General features: G+C 45.1%; 1 protein-coding gene across 2 annotated transcripts in view; it reads right to left on the reverse strand.

Annotated features, from left to right (window-relative positions):
• Cflar (CASP8 and FADD like apoptosis regulator) overlaps positions 1 to 1860 on the reverse strand; it is a 49531-nt gene extending 47671 nt beyond the window's left edge. The window contains exon 1 of one of the 2 annotated variants that reach the window (XM_057758444.1): positions 1707 to 1860. The gene's annotated coding sequence lies outside the window, so the exon portion shown is untranslated. The remainder of the gene's footprint in view (positions 1 to 1706) is intronic. The other variant, XM_057758445.1, reaches the window with a different exon arrangement.
• Positions 1861 to 19011: the final 17151 nt, after the last annotated feature.

Genomic DNA, 19011 nt, shown 5'->3' on the forward strand with positions numbered 1-19011 from the left:
CCTGGCTGGCTAAGCCTCTGTTAAACAGCCTACTGGTGCAAACCTGCCCTTCCAGCTAACTCTCTTATCTTAGCGTCTGTCAAATTACTTGTTTAAGCAAAGTGCCAACACCCCCACCCCCACTCCACCACCAGCTGCCAAGTGAGAAGCTAAGACCCGGTTTCTGCCTTCAAAAACCCCATGTTCCGGACATTGGGAACTACCCTGAGGTCCTGAATATCTAAAGTGTAGTCCCAGCTGACTGGAATGAAGACTTTTCAGTTGGCTACAGACTATGGCTGCCCTGGCTCCCAGCAACAGTGACCAACAGCCTGCAAGCCTTAATCCTAGCAACGCAATCAGTAGGCAGAGGTAGGTGAACAGATATATATCTGTGAGTTCACGGATAGCCAAGACTACATAGCCTTGTCTCAGAAAGCCAAAACATAAAAAAAAAAACCAATAATTTGCTTACAAATTTGTGATACGATTGTTTGACATATGGGAGAGCTGAACTTTTTGTTCAGAACCTTTTTCAAACCATAGGTGGCAGTGTGAGGGGAGTCATGTTCTTTCTCATTTAAGACCATCCCCATTGGTCAAGGTCTGACTTAGGCGACCCCCTACTGGCCCTACGCTTCTTACTGTAGAAGCAAAGGTTAACACAACCCGGAGGGATTTATTAGAGCTTGGATTTACTTCCAGGGAACACAGTGGCCTTTGTTCTATGGTGTTCCTTTGTTAATGTTCAAGCGAACTTAACTCTCCCAAGCAAATCCAGACCTGGTTAAGAGAAAACATCTTGAAATAATCAGAGTTCTGCCAGTCTGAAGTGAGAGAGAAAAGAGTAGAATCAGGCTTACTTTAAGGGGTAGACGGATGTATGGAAAGATGATAGATAGATAGATAGATAGATAGATAGATAGATAGATAGATAGATAGATAGATAGATAGATAGATAGATAGATAGGTAGACGGAGGGACGGACGGACGGACGGAGGGACGAACGGACGGACAGACAGAAGCACTGAATTCTCAATTCCCAGGGAAAGCGTTTCTTGTCAATAACGCTAAAGTGCGTTGGGAAAAGGCAGAGGCACTTCGCTGTGCTCCTGAAAGTAAAACTGAGAGCACTGGGTAAACTCTCTTGAGCACGCACACAAGGAAATGATCCCTTTCAACTTTTCAAAAACGGCTAGTTAGGACATTTCAACTCCAGGAAATGAGTAATTCTCAAGACGTTTACGCAAGGCTATTGTGGCTCGACCAGCAAAGTTAATCTTCAGTTTTCCGCCTGGGGACACAGGTGTGATCCCCCTAGGGTTCAAGGGTGCTCCCTCCTCTCCTCCGGATGCTCAAGAGTCCTTTAAGGGCTACTTCCCCGCGGGTCCCATCGCCTGAACACATCAGGCCACCTCGGGCTGGGGGCTGTCGCCTCTTGCGGCCGCCCTGCTGGGACCCGCACAGTGGGAAGGGGCGCAGGGCCGCGGAGGTGGGGAACCGCGCTGGGGGCGCACCGTCCAGGCCGGTGCCAGGCAGACCAAGCCGGCGGAGGAACTGCAGTCCTCCCCGTTCCTCCCGTCGTCCCCGGTGCTCGCCAGAGTGCGACTCCAGCGGCCTCCAGGGCCGAGCCAGGAGGCTCACAGCTGGGATTGGGGGGGGGGGGGGGGACGCGGCGCTGCAAGGAGCGAGTGTGGCGCGCGGGTTACACCGCGCAGGTCACGTACCCGTCTGCCTTAAGTGGCGGCTGGGGTGGCTCAGGTCGCCGCGACTTCACTCTGCGGGCGTCGGATCTGCGGATCTGCGTAGACAAGATGGAGACACACGGAAACCGAAAGCCAGCGAGCGGACGTGGCGGGTGCGGCTCCCCTGACCTCCAGCCCGGATTGGGCCTTGACGCGCTGTGTGTACTGGGGACCCAATTTAGGTCCTCTGCCCCTTGCTTGACTTTATAAAGACAATAAAAAGGGCTTTGGATAGATTTGTATGTCACTTTTAATTTGTAGAAATGTTTAAAATACAGGGAAAGAAATCACAAAATAGCAAGCATCTTTATTTCTGTCACTCAGAACTGAACTTGTGTGCCTCTCGTCGGGTGGAATCGCCCCAGGGGGAGGGAATTGGTAACAAACCTTCTGCTCCCTTGCTGTGTTCTATTTCCTATGTATTATTCCTGTAGTTCCCCCTTGACTCCCAGGAAGTTTTCTAAGAAGTAGCCATACTTTTTAATGGCTGGGATATTAACTATTGACTGATAAGTTGAATAGTGACTGTATTCTCATGATTTGGGAGGCAGAGGCAGGAGGATCAGGCATTTAAAGCCAGTCAGGGCTATCTAGCAAGTTCAGCGCCAGCTTGGGCTATATGAGATTCTGTCAAAAAAACAAAGACATTGGCTAATAAATCATCTTTCTTTAGATTTAAAGAACCCAGAATGTCTGATAATCTTCATATAACACCAGAATCTTTATACCATGTACATCAGAATCATATAACACCCTTTTTTCTTTTATCTATGTATTTAAAATTTTTTACATAGAACATATCTTGATTATATTCTCTCCCCTCACCGAACTCCTCCCAGATTCTCAGCACATCCCTACCCACCCAACTTCATGTTCTTTCTCTCTCCCCAAAATGACCCCAAAGCCAAAAAAATCAAAACAAATAAAGCCAATAAGACAAAAAAATACCAAAAGCAAAATACACGCACGCACACACACACGCATGCACACACACACTCACACACATGCATACAGGCACACACGCACACACATGCGTGCGCACAAACACACACATCAGGATTCAGCTGGGGGCTGATCTGAAGTGCCGTTAATATACACAGTAGGTACGCTTTGTGGCTAGGGGTGGGACTTTGTGTCCACTTCCCCTTCTCAGTACTGGAATTTTGTCTGTGTTGAGCCTATATAGGTCTGTCCTGTGCCTACTGTCAAAACCTTAATAAATTTGTTTGTGTATGAGCCCTGCTGGACCTTGAAGACTTTCCTTGGAATGATCCAGTACCTCTGTCTGTTCCCAGCTTTCTGCCCCCTCTTCTGAGTCGATCCCTGAGCCTTGCTGGGAGGGGTATGATGAAGACACACCAAAGTTCCCCACTGTCCGGCTGTGGGTCTCCGTGTTAACTCCCATCTACTGCAAAAAGAGGCTTCTCTGAGGAGGGTTGGATAAGGCTCTGAACTATGGGCCCAGATAGCAATGCGTCATCTGGAGCCATTTAGTAGCACGGTAGCAGGAGGTTTCCCCCTAGGGGTCACGACCTATCTGGTCTCAGGTCCTTGGCTATTTTAGCAGCGTCCTTTAAAAAGGTATTAAAAACATCAGCTTTTCTTTTCTTTTCTTTTTTTGTTTTTTTTTTTATTTTTTATTTTTGTTTTCTTTCTTTTTTGTGTGGTTTTCCAAGACAGGGTTTCTCTGTAGCTTTGGAGCCTGTCCTGGAACTAGCTCTTGTAGACCAGGCTGGCCTCGAACTCACAGAGATCCGCCTGCCTCTGCCTCCCGAGTGCTGGGATTAAAGGCGTGCGCCACCACCACCCAGCTTAAACACTAGTCTTAAAATTTATGGTAAAAATGTATTTTAACTACAGCCTCCCAAATAGCTGGGGTTCTAGGCCTATGCCCACCAGACCCAGCTCAATATTTAAATCCATTTATTTACTCATATATGTTTTCCCCCTTGGGTTTCAAGTTTTGTTTCTCATTCTTTTGTTTGTTTGTTTGCTTGCTTAGTTTGGGGGGCTTTGTTAAAATTTTATTTATTATTTCATATAATTTTTATTTATATAATTTTAGTATAATTTTTATATAATGTTTTACTTATTTATATAATTTTTTACTTATTATGTTCTGCCTGCATGTATGCCTATGTTCTACCTGCATGTATGCCTATTCACCAGAAGAGGGCACCAGATTTCATCACAGATCCTCCATGGCTTGCTCTGTTTTTTTTTTTGTTTTTGTTTTTGTTTTTTTAAAATTGTTTTTTCAAGGCAGGGTTTCTACGTGTAGCTCTGGAGCCCATCCTGGAACTCTCTGTAGACCAGGCTGGCCTCAGACTCACAGAGATCCGCCTTCCTCTGCCTCCAGAGTGCTGGGATTAAAGGTTCGCACCAGCTCAACCTGCTTTCTTATAGATCCCAGGAATGGCACCACCCACAATGGCCTAGGCCTGCCTATATCGCTAATTAAGAAAATGTTCTACAAGCCTGCCTACAGCCCAGTCCTATGGAGTTGATGTCCCAGCTGAGGTCCCCTTCTCTCAAATGACTATAGCTTGTCTCAAGTTGACATGAAACTAGAAATCACAAGCTGTAGATGCCAAGAAACAATCTGCCAATTCTGAGATTATCTAAACATAGAGTAATATGTTCTCCATCAGAAGCATCTTCTCATCTTAACTTAATGATACAGAGGTGAGCATCCGTCAGTAGAAGTTTATCCCGATCTGTTGGGGACCCTTCCCCAACCTCCTCGGTTATGGATGACCCTGGGTAGTGCCGAAGAAATCAGGACACAGGGGATGCAGAGTAGGAGATACAACTTCATACTTTATTGCAAAGCAAGTGCTCTTTTTATAATACTCAAATCACGATTCAAACTAGGTTCCCATAATACATGAAAATAGTTTCATAGACTAATCACTTGGTTGCAACTAATTTCAAAAGCTTCGTGCCCTAGCTAATCTAAACAAAAGCTCAGTGTTATGAGAATAACTCTTGTTGTAAAATAATATGCAAAAACACCTCATCAGAAGGAAAACCACAACCTAATCAGAGCCTTTGAACTACAGTGCACATCTGTGTTCTCAAGGACTGACCATTGGCAAGGCACTCTACTGATGGGAGAGGTTTGCCTCCTCCTGACTTGATTTGCCAACTCTCTTAGTAAGAATGCTACCTCAAGTCTCCCTTGTACAGAGTTTCTATGCAGTTCAAAACCAGCCCTCTACAATGATCCACAGCCCCTGTCTCTCAAATGAGGTAGAGAGAGTGCCTGAGACTTCAAAAGCCATCTCAAACTCCATAAAGCTCCTTAGACCAGAGCCTGCTACATTTTCTCTTAGACTGTTTGACGGGTTTGATTTAATATTTCTCTCAGCTGCCAACCACACAGCAATCCTCCATTCTTCAGACATAAGTCTTTGGGCAGCAGCATTAAAATGCAGAAGCCTTTCCCAAGCCAATGAATCTATCACAGGCTATTTTCTTGGGAGTACTCCGTGTCCCAGAAGCCTCAGGAAACTTTCATCAGGGCGAGGAATGGAAGATGGAGCAATTTGGCATCTGCCTTCACCCATATACATTACTATCGATTTATGAATTCATACTTTCATCTGTGGGTGAAAATCTGTGTCAATCGATACTTCTTTTGATAGCCAGATCATCTCCTGTTTGGCCCAAAGAAGACCCTTCACGTTGACTTTGTGTTCCCTTGGGTTTTGAACTCTTCCTTGGTAGTTTTCACGTCTGAATGTTCCACGTACACCTTGCTGCTTCCATGGTCCAGTTCTGGAGGCATTGTTTCTACAGGTTTTATTCCTTCTAGTCAAGCATTTGGTATTTAGAAGCCAAGGTTCGGAATCTGTATGTGCTCATTGTTTTTTGTTTTGTTTTTTGGCTTGTTTTTCCAACACAGGGTTGTAACAGTCCTGGCTGTCCTGGTACTCTCTTTGCAGACTAAGTTGGCCTCAAACTCACAGAGTTCAAGTGCTGGGATTGAATTGTGTGCTACAACACCCATCTATATAACACTTTTATTTGTGAACTCTGAACAATAAAATGATTTTATTTTTTTAGAAATCTGGTATTGAGTATTATATAGGAGATTGCTGTAAAACACTCTCCATTTTGCTGCATTATTGAATTTTGGGGCAGAGGCAGGGTCTCACTGTAAGAAGGAACCAAACTGAAGTCAGTTTGGATAGAACTGGAACTCACTTTGTACACCAGACTGGCCTTGAACTCAGAGAGGTCCACCTGCCTCTGCCTCCCGAGTGCTGGAATTAAAGGCCTCCTCTACCACAGTGCAGCTCCCTTGACGCTGGTTCTGTCCTTGAGAGTCCACATTTGTCAACCAGAATTTTATTCTTTTTTTTTAAATGCTTGGTTCAGAATGTTGCTTTATTTAAATGAGTCCTTTGTGCTACTACACAACCATTCAGGGTCAATCAAATACATAATGTCAATCAGATTTCCTCAAAACTCTTTTTTAAATTAATTTATTTATTTTGCATCCTAACCGCAGCCTTCCCTCCTTCCTGTCTTCCCACCATTTTCCCCCCAACCCACACCTAGTCTGTATTTGCTCAATACAGCTGCAATAAGACCAAGTACCTCCCCCTGTATTCAGGCTGGGCAAGGTGATAAAGCATGAGGAATAGGTTCCCGGAGAGTCGGCCAAAGCTCCAGGGATAGCCCCTGTCCATTACCAGGAGTCCCACAAACAGACAGAGCTACATATCTGTGACATACATGCAGAGGGCCTAGGTCTGTCCCATGCAGGCTTCCTGGCTGTCCTTGACCCGGCCTGGATCCTTCAATTCCTCCTCCCCCTCCTCAGCAGGGCTCAGCGAGCTAGGCCCAGTATTTGGCCTGGCCATGAGTCTCCGAACCTGACTGGCTCCGTCAATCACTGGATGAAGGCTCTCTGCAGACAACCAGGGCAGTCACCAATCCAATCACAGCGGAGGACCAGTTCTGGAGCCTGTCCTGGAACTAGTTCTTGTAGACCAGGCTGGCCTCAAACTCACAAAGATCTGCCTGCCTCTGCCTCCCGAGTTCTGGGATTAAAGGCGTGTGCCACCACCGCCCGGCTAGGTGGCACCATCTTTATAGACTCCTGGAAGCTTCCCTTTCATAAGGCCCCTACCCAGCCTGGGAAAGCCTAGCTTTCTGGTTCTGTCTCTCAGCACTGTCTGGGTCCGCCCACCCCCCAACCCGATCCCTCAAGTTTCCATGCCCACCCTCCTCAAAACTATAAAAGACTCAGCCACAGTTCTAAACCTCTATAAAGCAGCTTCAGGATCCAAAAGAGCACAACATAGTGACTGTGGCATTAAATCCCATCTTCATGCAAATAATAAAAAAATAAAGAATATTATCAAACTACCGAAAGCCTAGGACATCTTCAGTATGTATATTACTCAACTCTCTAAATGCCTTTCTCAACACTGGGCAGTTTTAAAAACTATCAAAGCCTGAACTCCACCCCAGGAATTTTTTTTTTAAACTTCCCCAACAATTCTCAAATCAGCCACCGTTGGAAACCATTTCTCTAACAGAGTATCTGATTACGAAAAAAAAAGCCACGATTAATTTAAAAGTCTGGCACAGGAAAATTGCAGGCACGTGGGGAGGGAATAGATTTAGAAACCAAAAGGACAGACTCTGCTTTTGAACAATATTACCTCTTCCGAGGTTCAGATTCTTTCCATGTTTCCACAGCCATGCTTCTTTGGCTGTGTTCCCCCAATTTCTGTACACTCCCCCCCAAAAGCTCAGCCACTTCCTGTTCAGGGGCTGTTTTCTGCCTTCCTTTAGGAAGCTCTAAGGGATCACGACTACAGAATTCGAGAGAGGGAGTCAAGGTCAGAGAAGACAAAAATCAGCAGAGCCTGGTGGCCACCAGCTGGTCCCGCCACGTCACAGGCTCGGAGGACGATGCTGACGCAGATGGAGACTGAGTATAGAGACAGCATCTTGGTTTCGTACTGCTTCTCTGGGCTTGTAATGACCTAATTCCATCCTGCTGTTCCGCTCCACCACAGGAGAGTCCTTTCTGAACACAAAGCGAATGCTTAGGCACCCTGGTCTCTTTTTCTTTTATTTAAAAAGGAAAACTATGTAACAAAATGGTTGGGAAGAAAATAGAACGGCAGGTGAAAGAAGCTAAGCACAAAGGCACCGCCTCAGTGCCTAATACTGAGGTTAAAAATAGTCCTGTTTCCTCCATGGTGCAGGCTCGAGCCCCAGGGGAGCGGCTCGTGGACACAGCCCCTCTTGGGACTTACAAAGCTGCTTTTATTAGAGGAGGACCATTTGAAGGCAACTATGTGATAAACGGTAGCTATTATGTCTTGGACACATTACTGTGTGCTTTATGTACAATTATCTTATGTAATCTTCACAAAATACCGTTATTTCCAGTGTGCTAATAAGAGCCTGAGGGCCAGACAGGATAAATAATCAAGCCATCTGACTGACCTTAATGTCATGTTCGAAATACCAGACAGAATTGCCTTCCCCTTTGACAGGTAAATAAAGCCAGGTGTTTAATTCCCTGACCCCTGTACCATTGATTCTCATCTGTGCCCCAGGAGTCCTTAGACACTGACTGGATACCCATCTGGGAACACTCCAGCCTGTAAGCCACTCTCCATCCGTGCTCCCCCAGAAACATGCATCCCTTAAACTTATGCGTGAAATGCAGTTTGCTCTTGATTTACAGACTTGATGAAGAGGGAGAGAGCCAGTCCGAGGGTCTTTGATCATGTGACTGCGGTTCTTGGGTACATAGTTCTAGCTTTGGGGTGGAACGTCCCCAGGGTTCCACAGACTCTCCTCATCTCTTGCCACCTTGGAAGGAAGATACCACCTGGGAAAAGCTGGAGCAGGTCCATTGGATCAGGGCCCGAGAGTTTTCTTGTTCTCAAGGCTGTCTTTCTCCACAGCTAATAAAGGATAAAAAGAAAAAGCCAAGCGCGGATGGTAGTGTGCTCTTGTGATCCCAGTCCTGAGGAGTTAAGTGGCTATTCAATCTAGACACCCAATCTAGACACCTGACTGCTCCAGGCCAAGGAAAGAATTTCTCTCAAAAAAGAAGGTAGATGATTCCTGAGGCAAAACACCTGAAGTTGACCTCTGGCCTCTACATGCATTGTGCATACATGTGCACATGAACCTGTAATGACATGAACACACACACATATGAAGTGATCACATATAGCTAATGTTAGAACTAGAACAAGACCCCGGGGCTGCCAGCAACTGTTCACTTGTCATAGAGGTTTGAGAAGTGAGGAAACAGTAACCCCAGTGAAGACTTCACACCTTGTGTTCTCTCCCTGGTCGCTCTATGACGGACATTCTCGAACTTCAAACACAAGGACAGACTAATCCCTAATGCAATATGCCAGGTGTCCATACAAGAGGGCAACTTCAGACTTGAACCGCTGGATGCCAAGCAGAAATAATGCAGAAATTAGCAATTCAGTCATTTTCAGAGATAAACCCAGTGTAGCTGCATCAGGAGCTTTTTGAATTGGCTCTGGAACAAGCTCTTTTCATAAATATTCAGCTTCCTACATCACCGCATCCCCTTGCTTTCTCATAGGTCCCCTTTCTCATCGGTCCCTTCCCTTTGACCCTTAGAATTCAGGACCAGCTCTTGAATTATCCTTTCATTACTGGTTCCTATCCTGCTGGGAACATTGCAAACTCGAAGGAATTAAACCATCTGCCGTCTCTGCTGCTCACACTCTAGAACGACTCGGCAGACTCCTACCTCATTAGGCTTTAATCTCGGCCAGGAATTTCTCTTTTTCTGATCAGCCAAGCCTTCCTTCTGTTTGGTGGTCCCAGACTGCTATACTCCCTGCAAGCCTTCCCTTGACTGTCCCCGCCCCCGGGTAGGAAATGTCCTTGCTTTTTCCACGCTTCAGAAAAGGTAAAAGCCGTCTGTGATGATCATCTTGCCTCAACAGGAGACATTATCTCTGGAGCGTCTGGGAAAACATTTCCAGAGGTTTTAAATGAGTAGGAAAAGCCCGCCCAGAATGTGGGTGGCATTGGTCCATGGATTGGAGCCCTGGACTGATGAAGGAGAGAGACAGACGATGGAGACAGAAGCAAGCAAATAAATGTTTAAAATCTTCTACCAGACCAAGAAGCTATACTATAAAACTTGTTAATTCACTGAAAAACATTGTCGAGCTCTTACAATGTTTCAGGTACTTTGTAAAAAAACAAACAAACAAACAAACAAAAAATCAGTTCTGTCCTCAATGAATTCCTAAGGAGGACACATAGACAAAAAAGTTACTGGTTGACTGGGCACTGGTGGCCTCTGGGAATAGAGGCAGGCAGAACTCTGTGAATTTGAGACAAGCCTGGTCTACAAAGCCAGTTCCAGGACAGCCAAGGCTACACAAAAAGAAACCCTATCTTTAAAAAAAAAAAAACAGCTGGGTGGTGATGGTGCATGTCTTTAATCCTAGCACTAGGGAGGCAGAGGCAGGCGGATATCTATGAGTTTGAGGCCAGCCTGGTCTACAAGAGATAGTTCCAGAACAGGCACCAAAGCTACAGAGAAACCCTGTCTCGAAAACCCACAAAAAAAAAAAAAAAAGAAAGAAAGAAAAAAGAAAAGAAAAGGAAAGAAAGAAAGAAAAAAAACAAGCAAACAAACAAAAAATCATACTGGCTGATGCACTATAAATGTATTTGTATATATTTATGCATAATGCATATTATTTTACTGACAGTCCATATGGGGTATACATAGATGGCAATGCCTTGTCAAGAAATCATTTTTAACAAACAGAACCGGGGGATAAAAGAGGCACCGAAGTGTGCAAAAAAGGTACCATTAAATTAATTCAGTTTATTTTTAAGATCCTCGGGGTCTAGATATTTTTATCGCAAATGCTAACAAGTTCTTTGGCTGACTTCCTAGATTATTAGGAGTTGCGAATTAAGGGGGTTGGGGGAGTGCTGGATCAGGAGCAAGCAGTGGCTGCTGGCTGCGGATGAGGCAGAGGAATAGATGATGACCGTGGCAGAAGCAGCATCTGGAGACATCAAGTATCTGTGCATCGCCGTGCCGTGGACCAGTACAAGAAGCAGATGCTTTCAGTCAGTGTCTGAGTCAGACAAAGGTTAAAGGATGTTCTGTGCGTGCTATTTCAAGAGGGGAAGAAAATTATTGAATGCATTTCAGAAGGCTTTCTGTGCAAAATGATTCCAATGCAAAAGCAAGTTTCAGCTCTATGGAGTTGGGTTATTTGGGGAATTCATTTCAATGACGACATCAAACAACTGAGAAGATACCACTTTTGATCATAACTAACACATAATAACACTAAATTCTACAGTAAAAAAATTATATATAATAAAACATTCTATTTATAAGTTGAAGGCAAGAACAGAAGAGAAAGCCAAGTTACCATGGCAGGGGGTAGAACGGATGGTGGCTTCGGGAGCGGCTTGAACAAAAACATGGTCTCCCTAAGTCGGTTATTATTCCTGGGTATGTTTAAAATGCAGCGGAGGGGCCAGAAAGATGGTTTGGTTGGCAAAGCGCCTGCCATGTCAGCGTGGGGGCCTGAATTTGGATCCCAAGCACCCACATGACAGCCGTGTGTAGTCTCATACATCTATAACCCTAGCACTGGAAGGAGCAGACAGAACCCTGGTCAGCCAGTCTAGCCAACCAGTAAACTGAGAAGACATGAACCAGAGAGGTGTTTGGAAAGGTGTAACTAACTATGTTTCTGCTTCTTTTCTTGTCTGCTTTGTGTCTTTCCTGAATGATCTTTAGTATTGGAAGGCCAGGGTTGGGGTACTGCCCAGGGGTAGAGTCTTGCTTAGCATGCAATAAAGGCCTGGGTTTAATCCCGAGCGAGATTCACAAGAGCAGAGACTGTGACTCTTTTGGTTCTTGTGGTGAATTCAGCACCTAGGACAGTATCTGACCTATAGGAGTTTCTCTGTCAGTTGGGCCATAGTGCCCAACACAATCCCCAAACTGTCGTATCTTATTTATTATGTATACATTATTCTGTCTGCTTGTATGCCTGCAGGCCAGAAGAGGGCACCAGACCTCATTACAGGTGGTTGTGAGCCACCATGTGGTTGCTGGGAATTGAACTCAGGACCTTTGGAAGAGCAGGCAGTGCTCTTAACCACTGAGCCATCTCTCCAGCCCCAAACTGTTGTGTCTTGATGTAGAAGTTTATTTTTTCTTTACCTGGATAGTCGGTGTGAGGGTTTCTAGCATCTTCCACTCATGCAACAGTTGGAGGAACTTAGACTCTTCTTAGCCCGGGTTTCACCATTCCCAAGGCATTTGTCCCTCTCAGGGTTCAGCCACCAAATGAGAAATGTGTGGAGGAAGTACACCTGCTTCTTGAAGGCTGTGCCTTCAAAAGAACACAATACAGCTCTGCCTGCGTCTCACTGGTGAGAACTAGCCCTTCAGTCACAGGCTGGAAGAGTGTGGTCTCTGGCTTAACAGCTACTTCCCGAAGTCACTCTTTGAATGGAAAGTTAGCAAATATTAGCGGGCAGTTGGCTGTCTCTCTTGCAGTGCGTACACACTTACTGTATGTATATGCATGAATGTTGGGGTTAATGAGTCCTGGCCTTCAGCTGCTCTTCCCTGCTAGAACCTTCTAATTGAAGTTACTAGAAGCTGTGCCTAACTTAGAGGATCAGAGGATGGGATTTTCACCTGTTGGCCATTGACTGCAGTGTATTTAAGCCTCCATGGTGCTATTAAAGGGGGGCTTTGGTATCAGTGTTAAAAGGTCTGCGTGTCGGTCTGTCTCTGCGTCTGTGTTCTCAACCTCCAGCCCCTTGCCCGAAGCTCGCGAACTGGGGTCTAGCGCATAGAGCGCAGACCAGGGTCCGGGTGCGCGGCACATGAAGAATGTCTCTGCGGCTTTCCAGTACGTGTAATAACACGTACGTCTCAGGGAGTGGAGCTTGTGTCCAGCCCACACAATCACTGGCGGCTCTGTTGGTATGTATCTTAGCGTACAGCAAGCGGGAGTACCAGGGAGCAGTGTGTCCTCTGCCGGCCTGGCCACCTGAAACCAAGCAATATCTAGCAGAGTCAGAATCCTTGCCCAGAGGTCCTGAGAGGTCACTGCACGATACCGTGAAAGTGACGCCTAAGTTGCAGTGGAGAGCCTGCGCTAGGTAAGAATCATGGCCTGTCCACCCAGGAAAGCTGCGCACATTGGAGCCCATCCAAGAGAGAGACTGTGTTATAGGTGGAAACACTGAAGTGTCAAGGTTACCTGAACCCTTTGGGACAGAGATGAACCCGTTGCAAGTCTCAGCTGCCAAATGCGGAACCACGGGATTTGGTGTCTGCCCTGCCAGGGTTTGGTCTTTCTTTGAACTAATCTTTCCTTGCTACCCCCCACCCCCATTCTTTCTTTGTGGGGAATGTGAATGTGTGCTCTGTGTGTGTTGGAAGTACACAGTTTGGTTTGGGGGTTTACAGGGCGTCACAGTTAAAACGTTGTCATGCATCTCAGAACAGACTCTGAAAGTTTGAGTTTTAAACGGTATCGGGACTTTGGAAACTGGACACGATGCATTTTGCAACAAGAAACGGCTGCGAGCCTATCGAGGTAAGGGTGGGGTGTTGCGGTTTGGATGTGAAATGTTGTCATAGGCTCATATTTGAAGCCTTGCTATTATTCAGCTGGAGCCCCGTTGGGAAGGTTGCAGCACCCGAGGAGGAGGCGTCCTGCTGTAGAAAAATTTTCTCACTGGAAGCAAACTTTGAAGCTTTGTAGCCGGCTCTGTTTCCTGTTCCCCCTTTGCTTCCTCTGCGTGGATGCAATGCGACCAACAAGCCTCTCTCTCTTGCTTCTATTCTTTCTCTCCCTACTGTCATGTCTTCGTTACCAAGGTCACCGCGTCTGTAAAGATCTGTCCCGTTCCTTTAAGAGACAAGCCACGCCCACTCCCTCTCCTGTCCACTGAGGCAGGCAGATCTTTCCTGTTTGCAGCCCAAGCCTCTTTTTTTTCCATCTGCCTCTCAAAAAGGCAGCTTTGATCTCCTCTCTCTCTCTCTCTCTCTCTCTCTCTCTCTCTCTCTCTCTCTCTCTCTCTGCCCCCCACCCCCTTCTCTCCTTTTAATCCATCACAGTGTCCCTCTGGAGCTGAGAGCCACATGGCCCCCTTCCTCCCTTAAGTTGCTTCAGTCAGGGGTGTTTTTTTGTTTTGTTTTTTTGTTTTGTTTTGTTTTGTTTATCACAGCAGCAGGAAAGGGACCACCACGCCCTCCTACCAGACATCACTAAAATCCAGACTGCAGCAGAGTCTCATAAGCAAGACTCAGCCATTGGATATCAGGCAATGAAGGGTAGTGATCTTGACAGAGACCAGCAGTCACCCCAGCCTGGTGTCGGGAAAGAGTTTCTAGGTCACGTCGAGGAGGAAGAAGTAGGGCTAAGTCTGAGTGTCTTCCTCGCTGGAAAAGACAAAGTTCAGGGAGGCCAAGGTGGTTGGAGTTTGCGGAGCAAAGTACCACAGGGGACAGCACTGTGAAGGAGATAAGGCCAGGAATCTGCAAGTCACCCCCACTTGTCAGCAGAGTGCTAATCAGTGCCAGTGACTAAGAGAACCACCCACTGGGAGAGAGGCACAGTCTTCAAAGCTCACCCGGAGAAGGGAATAGTCTAAGTTCTGTGCGGAGCAGAATGGAGAACCCTTGCTCTCACCGACCTCGCCCCAGGTGAAAGCAGATTACTGTGCAGATAGCAAAGCCCGAGCACGCGAAAAAGATGAAACTGTTTATAAGAGATTTCGCCGCATTTAAGAACAAGGCTAAAATAAAAAATCTATAGAAATACGAAAAATATGGCACATAAGATAAATTTACAATGTCGAGCATTTAATTTATAATTATGAAAGTATAAAGAGTAAGGAAAATATGATTCATAATGAAGAAAGCAACCAACCAATAGAATTAGGCTTAGAAATTCCACAGACAATAAAATTAGTATATAGAAATATTCAAACGGGTAGGAAAGGGGGGTTCCTTAGGGGCGTGGAGGAAGATAGAGAGATAGAGAGATGATAGATGATTGAGAGATGATTGAGAGATGATTGAGAGATGATTGAGAGATGAATGATTGAGAGATGATTGAGAGATGAATGATTGAGAGATGATTGAGAGATGATTGAGAGATGATTGAGAGATGATTGAGAGATGAGAGATGAGAGATGAGAGATGAGAGATGATTGAGAGATGAGAGATGATTGAGAGATGAGAGATGATTGAGAGATGAGAGATGATTGAGAGATGAGAGATGATTGAGAGATGAGAGATGATTGAGAGATGAGAGATGATTGAGAGATGAGAGATGATTGAGAGATGAGAGATGATTGAGAGATGAGAGATGATTGAGAGATGAGAGATGATTGAGAGATGATAGAGAGATAGATAGGTAGATGTAATTAAAAAAGGAAAATTGCACTAGAAAGTAAATAATGTGGAGAACAGTAGAGGAAGACTCATGCATGACATGAGTAGAGACATCAACCTCTGTCTCCACTTTTATACACACATGTGCGCGTATACACATGCATTCTTCCTACACACAATAAAAGGAGCTAAAATTCTAGGTGCAATTAGCATGCTTGATATGAAACCGCATTGTGTGAACTTAAGAGCAGATTGGAAATTGAGGAAGAAAATATTAGTGAACCTGAGTAGAGACCGTTCAAAATGAAACCCAGAGAGAAAGAGGCAGAAAGAACAAAAGAGGCAGACTACCAGAAAAGTGGCCACACAGTTTTAATAGGCTGATGACTGTACAGTTAAAGTTCCTGGAGGAGGGCAGGAAGGGACGAAATAAATGCTTGAATAAAGAATGTTTGAAAATTTATGAATCTGTTGGATACTGTAAACCCATAGATCAAAGAAGCTCAACGAACGCTCAGTGCAAAAGCCATAAATGAAAGCCCACCAAAAACCAAGGCGACCAATGGCAAGATGATGTTGACCATTGAGCAAAGTAAACACATGAGTAATAAACTCCGGGTCACCCATGGTGTGTCCCTGTCACATTCAGGAAAGAAACCAAAAACACTTCGCCTCAGTGCGGTTGAACCAAGAGTGAGCCCAGATTTGAATTCTCTGCCATGCTTTCTGTGTGTCTTCTGTCCTTTCCTGTCTGTGCGCTGTGTGAGTCCATATCTGCGCCTGCCTGAGAGCTGTCTCGTCAGTCTGTCCTGGCACCTGTCTGTGCGGATGTATCCATGTGTAAGTCCGTCCCTAACGAAGGGCTCTCTTTACTGAACAGCACAGACATCAGCACATGGGGAAGGAGTGGGGATATTTTATAGAAATCTTTGACAGAATTTTATAAGGGATTAAGTCTCTGGCTCCAACTGACCCAGATAACAAACAGAACGACAAACATCATCGATTATCAAACCATATACATAGACTGATCTCATCATTTATGGTAGGTGCTCATTTTTGAGGCCACTTTCAGGCTGTTTGCTGTTTCCCACAAATGATAGGCTAACACGCACGCAAACACACGTGCATCCGTTACTCTTGGAACAGCGGCATGAAAGGGTAGGTAAGATGACAGCTCTCTGCATTGTCTTTGGGTGGAAACTTCGATTCCACGGGAAATTCAAAACAAGCAAGGGTGTTTATTACAATGTTCTCTTAAAAGCAGGCTAAACAAACACGCCAAGTACACGGTTGGTATAGCAGTCTTAGGCCTTAGCTGACCTTAAGGTGTATTTTTAACTCTAGCTGTGAGTTCAGAAAATGTTCCAGTCTCTTAGAATGTAAGAGGTATTTTTATCACGATGTATTGCCACAGTACGTCCCTGGACAAGCCCGACCTATCATTTGGTCTTGGAATTTTCCCTTTGGCCGAAGCCTTGCTGAACTAAGACATGGTAGCTCTGGAACTTTGCCAACACGTGAAGTTTTGTGTCCACTCCATCACAGACTCTGGAAGACAGCCTTTTGAGTTCCATCACCTGCCTTTCAGCCAGAGGCTGCAGCCGCTGTCCCCAGCCCATTGACTGCTCTGTGGATGTTTGCTTTGCCTGCCTGGCACTGCGATTGATCTCTCCGAGTTGTAACCCATACCTACATCCTTGCACAACCTGCTTTTCACAATCCATGTGGCCAGGATTTGCTGGCCTTGGCTCTCAGCCCTTTTTCTCTTGACAACGATTTGATAAGAACCCCTTGTCCCAGATCTCTACACTCCCTGCCAAGAGAATCTACCATTCACCTTTTCTCTAGTTTTCCTGTGAAATATTTCAAAAAATGACATAAAAATTCAGACCATGTATCATTATTCTAAGTAACACCTAGCTCCACTTGACTGATACGCTAGGCTCATCAAGACAAAGGCTGAGAATTTCAGTTGCACTTGACTACAGATTAGAAGCCTGAATTGAAATACAGATCCTCTCACACCAAATATGATTTCTGAGGACCAAGTATGTATGTAGGCTTGATGCCCAGTCAACAGGAAGCAGGAATGAAGAGAAACGGGGCATTTTGTGCAAACTGAATAAAGTCTTTTGGGGGCCCCTTTGGTGATTTTTGAATGTTTTCTTCTAGCATTGTCAAAAAGATAATCCTTCCGCACACTTTGGTTTATGATCATATTACTCCTTACTAAACGCAATCAGATATATGCCAGCCATGTTTGCACCTCTGTAGAAAGCCCTGCATTGAGCATGTGTGTATAACTCAGAAATGAACCGCAGCATTGTGGTCTTAGTAGCCGCAAAGGAAGCCACAGTTGAGAAAAGCCTCGGACAGATTTTTTACTCTGACTTGGTGAGCTTCACTACCCAGGGTGAGGGAGAAGGAAGGGCTGAGAAATGGACAGGAAACTCTGGCCTCAACCTCAGGGAGTTCGCAGTCTAGCAGGGAGAGAACCGTCAAGCACAGAAAAATGGGAGCAATCATAAATCAAGTCCAGGCATCACAACTAGGGCTAGAAGAGGCGGGACTTAAATATTCGTGGCAGGAATCCGGTACCACTAAAGTGAAGGGGGTGGGGAGAGAACCTGGGATTTCAACCAGTCTCCAGATGTTGAGCGTGGGCACTCCGTGGTGCGGTAGTTACGTCTATGTGGTTTCTGGTTTAGCGAGCAGGAGCCTCGCTATCTCTTGTAACCTACGGAGCCATACGCCCTTGAGCAATGACAGACAGCGCTGCCAGGAAATCTGCATGACCAGGGCATCTCTACCGCATTGCCATGCATTTCTCAACAGTCTGCATAGATGGTTAATTGGGTTTCGTATGGTTTAGAATTATACTTTCCATTATGTTCTTATCCTTGCTACTAGGAATAGATTGACCTGAAAAGATAATGGAAGGGGAGAAAAAAATGATATTGGTGTGATATCATTTTATGATATGATATTATTGGGTAATCGGATCCACTTTGACCAGATGGAGTTCTCTGAACCAGGTGTGGTAGCCCAGGCCAGCATTCTCACCAGCTGGGAAGCCAAGGAAGGAAGGTGGTAAGTGGTGAGTTCAAATTCAGCCTGTCTGAAAAAAAATAAAGATCCATGGGAAAGGGATGGAAAGGAAACATTGTATTTTGAAACTCAGATGCTGCTGCTGCCTGCCTTTCTTTCTTGGACTGATTTTGGCCGTCAAGTATAAGAGGAATTTACACTCCTATAAAGGCTGATTTGAACATTAAGAGAGTCAAATCATTTCAAACATTTTTTGGTTGAGTTTACTAAACATTTATGAAGGATCTCCTTTTCACAAAGCATTGTAAAAATATTAGCGCAACTACCTATCATTTTTTCAATGAGAATTTATAATCATAAGAATTAGGGGCCAGGCAAGGTGGTTCATGCCTGTAATCCTGGCACTCAAGAATTGGGACAGAATTGTCACAAGTTCCAGGTCAGCCTAAACTGCAAGGTGAGGCTGTCTCAAAAAAAAAATGTGATTAAAGCTCATTAAGGAATTAAATTAAGTTTACATTAGACATTGGTTGATAATTTAATGCATTCAATTTAGTAGCAGATTAAAGGGTAAATAGGGTGAGGTTTTCAAGATTCATAATCTGATAGGACAAATATGGGAAGAGCCAACCTATAAGACAAGGCACGATGTGTTTTCTTAGCATAGAACAATGTTAGGTGCAATTTGTAGGACTGGATGATAGTCAAAAACCAAATCTGAGAACCTGGGTTTGGCATTGCTCACCTATAAACCCAGTTGTTGGGAGGTAGAAGCAGGAGGATCACATTTAGGGTCATCCT

This window comes from Chionomys nivalis, chromosome 26 (assembly GCF_950005125.1).
Source record: "Chionomys nivalis chromosome 26, mChiNiv1.1, whole genome shotgun sequence".
NCBI lineage: Eukaryota > Metazoa > Chordata > Mammalia > Rodentia > Cricetidae > Chionomys > Chionomys nivalis.